General features: G+C 39.6%; 1 pseudogene; it reads right to left on the bottom strand.

The window, feature by feature from the left end:
- Nucleotides 1–6,823: 6,823 nt before the first annotated feature.
- LOC141497860 (small ribosomal subunit protein uS5 pseudogene) lies at nt 6,824–7,503 on the bottom strand (annotated as a pseudogene).
- Nucleotides 7,504–7,740: the final 237 nt, after the last annotated feature.

Here is a 7,740-nt window from a genome sequence, read left to right as displayed (position 1 = left end):
AAATGTTGGAAATTGTTTTTACATGTAATTGGGGAAAAATAAAATACTAAATAAATTTTTTTTTTAGTTTTTTCAAGGTAAATGGGGTTAAGTAGCTTGCCCAAGGTCACACAGCTAGGTCATTATTAACTGTCTGAGGCCAGATTTGAACTCAGGTCCTCCTGACTCCAGGGCCGGTGCTCTATCCACTGCGCCGCCTAGCCACCCCCATACATTATATCTTAAGTACAGGAGTTTAAAATAGAAATGTCTTGGATCTTGATGGAGGCATTTACAAATACAGACACCTCCCCACCTACCACTAGAAGAAATCCTTGGCTAAAATCCTCATTTGATGAAACTGAATTCATTCTATGTATTTATGGTTACTTATCTTAATGATATTATATATAAACCAGTTTTGAATGACCATAAGAATTTTTCTATACCTAATTATTTCAATATGCTTTTATCTTTAAAACGGGTCACAACACTAAAAATCAATTCCATTCTACCATTGTACAAGTTACAAATGCTTACTAAAGATGACCCTGTGGTCATCTTTAGTGCCATATTTGAAAAGTGAATAAAAATCCATATAAAGAAAATATTTGGATAATTTCCACAGGAGCACATCTCTTAGTATATATCCCACCCCATCTCTTAATCTTATTCTTGAAATATATCTTTAAAATGTCTTTGAAATAAGACATATTTCAAAACTCTAGTGAGGCACAGTGAATAGAGTGAGGCACCAAGAGACAAGAAGACTTGAGTTCAAATATGGACTCTCATTTTCTTCCTAGCTGTGTGACCCTGGGCAAGCTATTTAACCCTGTGTGCTTCAGTTTCCTCAACTGTAAAATAAACTGGAGAAGGAAATGGCAAACTCCTCCAGTAACATTGCCAAGCAAAACTCTTGGAGGGGTCTTGATATATGCTTTGTGACTTACATTTTTATTTGAGTTTGGCATCACTGCCTTAAACAACACATCCTTTTCTCCATCCTCATCTTCCTAAGTGAACTCAGTCTCAGGTAACAGATTTCCTATTTATGGTTCTTTTGATGGAGAGGAGACAGCAGAAAGTTAAAGATGTCTAAGAATGCATGGAGGGGATATTATAAGATAAGGCTGTAGAAATTGTGTGATGGTGAGTCGTGGAGGGATCTTGAATGCTAAGATGAAGAGTTGGCACCTTCCAGAAGGAGGCTTCTAAGCAGAGGAGGGATATGATCAGCTCATCACATAAGAAAGATGATTCTGTGATCAACCTTGGCAAGAGACAGAAGTGCATCTCAGCATTTCAACAAATAGATTCAACAGAGCCAAAACTGGAAGAGACTCACTGGCCAATTTAGCCCAATTCTCCCATTGCACAGATGAATAAACTGAAGCATGGTGACTTTCCTGGGACCAAACAGCTACTGGCAGTGTTATCCTTTTATTTCCTGGGACCAAACAGCTACAGGCAGTGTTATCCTTTATACCATGTTTAGATCCAAAGAGGTTAAGAGACTCACCCAAGGTCATACCTTCCTCCCTTTCTTTGAAGAGGTGGGGGGCCCTGGTTAGGAACATTGCAAATATTGACAGACAAATCACTTGATAGTGATGAAGCTTTCCTTAACTGTTTTTTCCTCTTTCTGTTTTTTTTATTTTATGTTATATTCTGAGGACAGAAGGGAAAGAGTTATAATTGGAAATTAAAATGATATAAAAACCAAATAATATAAGTGAGGACAGGCTTCAGGACTGTTTTAAGCATTACATTGTGATCATTTCCCATCCTAGATTTGGAGAGGCAAAATACATAGCAGAAAACATCTCAGAATCAAATGCAGACCTGAGCCAAATTCTGCCTTAGACCATGACTGGAATTTTCCTGGGCAAGTCATTTAGTGTATATTTCAGTTTCCTTGTCTGTTATTATTAAAATAAAACTTTAATCATCCTCATGATACCTATTATACAGGGATTGGGGTTTTTTAAGGCAAGGGCTTTGTAAGCCACTCCCCAATTGACAAATGGACAAAGGATATGCAAAGGCAATTTACAGATGAGGAGATCAAAGTAATCTATAGCCTTATGAAAAAATGCTCTAAATCATTAATTATTAGAGAAATGCAAATTAAAGCTTCTCTGAGGTACCACCTCACACCTCTCAGATTGGCCAGTATGACCAGGAAGGATAATGATCATTGTTGGAAGGGATGTGGGAAATCTGGGACACTATTACACTGTTGGTGGAGCTGTGAACTCATCCAACCCTTCTGGAGAGCTATTTGGAACTATGCCCAAAGGGCAACAAAAATGTGCATACCCTTTGACCCAGCAATACCACTACTGGGTTTATATCCTGAAGAGATGAAGAAAAAGGGTAAAAACATTACTTGTACAAAAATATTTATAGCAGCCCTGTTTGTGGTGGCAAAGAATTGGAAATCCAGTAAATGTCCTTCAATTGGGGAATGGCTTAGCAAACTGTGGTATATGTATGTCATGGAACACTATTGTTCTATTAGAAATCAGGAGGGATGGGAATTCAGGGAAACCTGGAGGGATTTGCATGAACTGATGCTGAGTGAGATGAGCAGAACCAGAAAAACACCATACACCCTAACAGCAACATGGGAGTGATGTTCAACCTTGAAGGACTCGCTCATTCCATCAGGGCAACAATCGGAAACAATTTTGGGCTGTCTGCAAAGGAGAGTGCCACCTGTATCCAGATAAGGAGCTGTGGAGTTTGAACAAAGTGCAAGGACTATTCCCTTTAATTTAGAAGAAAAAAAAACAGATAGCTTATTGTCTGATCTTGGTACCTCTTAGACTTCTCTTTAAGGATATGATTTCTCTCACATCATACCCAATTTGGATCAAGGTACAACATAGAAACAAAGTAAAGACTGACAGAGTGCTCTCTGGGGGGGGGGGGAGGGGGGAGGGAAGCAAGATTGGGGGAAAATGTAAAACTCAAATAATATCTTTAATAAAAATAAATTTAAATAAAAAAAAGGAAAGGGCTTTGTAAACATTGAAGTCCCTCTATCTATGACAACTGCCCCAACCCCAAATTGCATTGACAGTCTGCAGTCTGTCCAGAGTTCAGTGGCTACCTGCCCTCTCAGAGGCAGGGATACCTTTGCAGGATTTGAAGATGATTTTTCCCTAATGTATAGTTCACAGGCCCTCACCAGTTGTGTTCTCTTTTTATGACAATCAGTTGATATCAATTATCCAGAGTTAGTTACCTTTGAGAAAGAGTAGGATTTGTTAAGAGTAATTTAGAGTAGGAGGCAGCCAGGTGGCTCAGTGGACGGAGCCCTGGAACTGGAGTCAGGATAGACCCTAAGTTCAAATCTGGCTCAGACACTTACCAGTTGTGTGACTGGGCAAGTCACTTAACCTCTGATTGCCTTAATCCACTAGAGGAAGAAATGGCAAGTCGCTCCAGTATCTTTGTAAAAACCAAAAGCAAACCATGGACAATATCGGTATGCTATGGTACACGGGGTCACAAAGACTCAGTCATGACTGAGCAACAATAATTTTTTTAAATTGTAAAGCCCCATAAAATGTAATTATTGTTTTTAGAGTAGTCAGATGAGAGTGGATAGAGCACTTGGCCTAGAGTCAGGAAGACTCATCTTCACGAGTTCAGATCTGGCCTCAGATATTTATTAGCTGTGTGACTTTGGGCAAGTCACTAAACTCTGTTTGCCTCAGTGTTCTCATCTGCAAAATCAGCTAGAGAAGGAAAGAGCAAACTACTCCAGTGTCTTTACCAAGAAAATCCCAAATGGGGTCACAAAGAATTGGACATGACTGAAAAATGAACTGAAAAGGAAATAGAAAACCACTCCAATATTCCTGCCAAGAAAACTGCAAAAGGGATCACAAAGAGTCGGACACAACTGAAAAATGATTCAACAACACAAAAAATCAGGGTAGAGTTTAAAAATTTACTAAGTTGGTAGTATGACCGATCAGTAAAAAGCATCTCTCTCCATCACTGTTGGTTGTTTTATGAATGTCATTAGGATGATGGTGATTAGATAGCAAACTCCAAATTCTCTGAACCTTCAAAGCTTACAAAGTCCTTTTTATAGCTAAGGGGAAGACTGAGAATCCTCTTTCTTACCCAAATAGTTTTTCCTCAAGAGTTGACTGCAATTCTCCCTTCTATCTTGTTATTCACTGAAATTCCAAATTCCAACTACATCTCTGGCTTAGCCAGAGCTCACAAGGCATCACCAATCTCAATAGATTGTTGCACCTCAAGGGATGTCCAAGTCTGTTGCACCTAGTGATATATTCTCACCTGATAAATATATTAGAGTACAATGTCTTAATATTTTCTTTAAGCAGGAAGGGTGATTTGATTAATTTACTCAATTGACTCCCAACCTTCCAGTATTATTATCTGTTGTAATCAATGAGGTAGAGTGAAAGGGGCACAGAATTAGCTATAGAAGAGACCTCCCATGATGTTCTGGTTCAATAGTCTCTGGGCCTTTATGGCTCAACTGAGTGGGTTGACTCTGGGGTCCCTTCCAGCTCTTGATCTATAATTCTTTGATCCAAAGATATGGGTTCTAGCTGTGTGATTTGAACTTCTCAGGTCCCTAGTTTCATCATTTGTAAAATGAAAACACTGGTATCAACTCCAGGGGTTGGTGTGAGGCTGGGGTGAAACAATGGGGGTCAAGGACTTTGGAGATTTTTAAAACTAATAGTGTTAAATATTCTGTTTTACTTTACTGAGAAGTAGAAGCAATGAAGAACAGTTTAAGAGAGGCTCATTTTAGTTTCATATGAGCAAAAAAACTTAACAATCCAAGCTGTCTAAAATGTGGAATGGGTTGTTTCAAAAGGTAATGAGTTTCCCATCACTTTGTTTTTCAGATAAGGCTAAATGATCACACATCAGGAATATTGTAGAAGGGATTCTTGTTCGGGTGTAAGCTGGATCAGATGGGCTCTGTATATTCCTTCCAAATCTGTGATGCTATGATCCTAGCTTTACTATTTATTATCTCTCCATTGCATCAAGAGGAGAAACACTATGCTATCATGTCTCCTTCCTTAGGGGGAAGGGGAGTAACACCATTTCTTCAGCTCCCCAATTTGTCCCTTTACCTGAGCTGCCTCATGCCCAGAGATGATTCTACTCTGAGGCCAATTACCTAAGGATGTTAATAATCCACCCCAACTCATTTCTCAATGTTTAACAAACTCTCACTTGGTTCTACCTTCCCCATTCCAGTAAAACCCTTGCCTGTCTTTATATACTCCAGGGTCCCATTTCTTTTCAATCCCTTTGATGTCCCATCCTAAAGCCACCCATCCCTTTCACTATATTCTCTTGAATGTCTGCTCAATAGACAATAAACTTGTTTTTCATCTTACAATTTTTTCCTTTCACGTTCATTACTTCTTCAGGCTAACGAAGACCTGGGTCCCTTCTGTTGACACAGCCTCCCTGGCTTCCCTCTCTAGCACTGATTTCACTTCTCCCAGCTAGTCAAGATGAGGTAGCAAGAATCCTCTTTGCTCCCCATTTCCATGTGGGAGGAAAACAGGAGCCATTGTTATTTTGCTCCATTTTGCTGAATTAATTCTTCAACTACCAGGTGACCTAACATTAGAAAGTACCCAATTGATATTGAAGGAAAAATAAAATATAATAAACTATACCAGAACACAGTAAAGCCAATGGTTTCAGTCATTGGTATTATTTATTTTTATTTTTGAAAGGCAATGGGGTTAAGTGATTTGCCCAAGGTTACCCAGCTAGGTAATTATTTTAAGTGTCTGAGGTCAGATTTGAACTTAGGTCCTCCTGACTCCAGAGCCAGTGCTCTAACCATTGTACCTCCTAGCTGCCCTTTTAGTCATTGATATAACTACTACTAACTGTTTTTGAATAAGAGACTGTAGTTTTGTCTAAAAGGATTTCTTTTGCAATTTTAAAAGTTACTTCCCCTTGACTCCTGCCCTTGAGAAAGAAATGTTTTCTTAGAATAAATATCGCCAACTGTATTCCAAAGTTTCCTTTTCTCCTTTTTCTGATCCTCTTCTTTCTTTACTTCTCCTTCTCCTATGAAATACTTTATCTATTCTGAGTTACCACAAAAGTCTGCTATTTGCCTGTGTATTCTAAGTAGTTCAGAAAGGTTCTAAAAACTAAATCTGTACCCTAGGAAACTGGGGCAAGGGTGAAAAACATCATTCTCTTGCACCACATCTTCTGTCTTCTAGGGGAAGTGAGAGTAGTCTTCCTTATTATGTTAATATCTTTGCTTTCCTTTTGGCATCCTGTCTTTGACTTACAACTATCAGACTCCCTGGAATGATGGGTATACCTCTCCCAGAAGATCCCATTCCTTTCAGTCAAGTGAATCCCTCCACAACCTCTTCCAGGGTCTCCCTCTATCATCATTACTTGGTAACTTCTGTTTTGAGGTTTACAAAATTCATATTTATCACTCAATCAGAATTCTTATAGCTATTGTCTACCAACTCCCAAGAAACTGATTCTCAGATTTGCTTATCCAACACTATAGTTTATGTATACAGAGTGATTTGCATGTTGTTTCCCTTATTAGATTGTAAGCTCTTTGAGAGCTGAAACTGTCTTTTGCCTTTGTAACTTTTAGTCATGATAACAAACTCCAAAATCTGAAGTAGCTCAACCCATTTATTTATTTATTTATTTATTCATTCATTTATTTATTTATGTGTTTGTTTATTTATTTATTTATTTATTCATTCATTCATTCGTTTGTTTGTTTGTTTTAGCATGCATAGATCAATTTATTCCTTGTTTATAAAAAACAAATCTATGTGGTTGCCACAGCAGCTGCCTGGGTCCTCTGAACAGACACTCGAGTGTGAGTCTTCACAAGATGATCCATGAATTCCTGATAGGGAGACTTCGTGAACACAGTCTCCTTCCACAGGTCTGAAGTTAGGTAGCTGTATGCTTTAGAGATGGCATCAAAGGTAGCTTTAGCAAACTTGCCCAGAGTTGCAGTACAGCCTCTTGCAGAAGTGCAGTAGTCATCAATTCCAGCCATCCTTAGGAGCTTCTTAGGCACAGGAGCAGAAACAATGCCAGTACCTCTAGGGGCAGGATTAGGCACACCAGAACCGATCAGAATCACCCAGTGACCTTGCAGGGCACTGAGTGAGGCTTGCCAATCTTGTTCCCCCAGTAGCCACGTCTCACAGGAATGATGGAAAGCTTGGCCAGAATGATAGCACCACGAATTTCTGTGGCCACTTCCTTGGAACACTTGACACTCAGACCAACAAGGCCATTGTAGTCACCAATGGCCACAAAAGCCTTGAACCTGGTACACTGTCCAGCTCTAGTTTGTTTCTGAACAGGCATGATCTTCAGAACCTCATCTTTCAATGAAGATCCCAGGAAGAAATCTATGATCTCAGACTCCTTGATAGGAAGGGAGGAAAGAGAAATCTCTTCCAAAGACTCAACTGTCATGTCCTTGACGAGGTGGCCCAGCTTAGTGACGGGAATCCACTCCTTGTCTTCAGCCTTTCCTCCCTGGGCCCCCTGGGGCCGCCCGCTCCTCCTGCAGCACTGGCGTTGTCCGCCATTCAGTGTTCACTGGAAGTAGAAGCTGAAGTAGTTTTAGAAAGAAATGTATTAGGTCTTTGGGTAGGGAGAGAGCTAGAAAGAAGGCTGGGTGTCTTCCTGAAGTTTTTGTGAGGTTACAGTCTATAGAGATTATAA

Source organism: Macrotis lagotis, chromosome X, assembly GCF_037893015.1.
Source record: "Macrotis lagotis isolate mMagLag1 chromosome X, bilby.v1.9.chrom.fasta, whole genome shotgun sequence".
NCBI lineage: Eukaryota > Metazoa > Chordata > Mammalia > Peramelemorphia > Peramelidae > Macrotis > Macrotis lagotis.
Note: the sequence above shows the minus strand (reverse complement) of the source record. Positions and strands in the feature narration are given on the sequence as shown.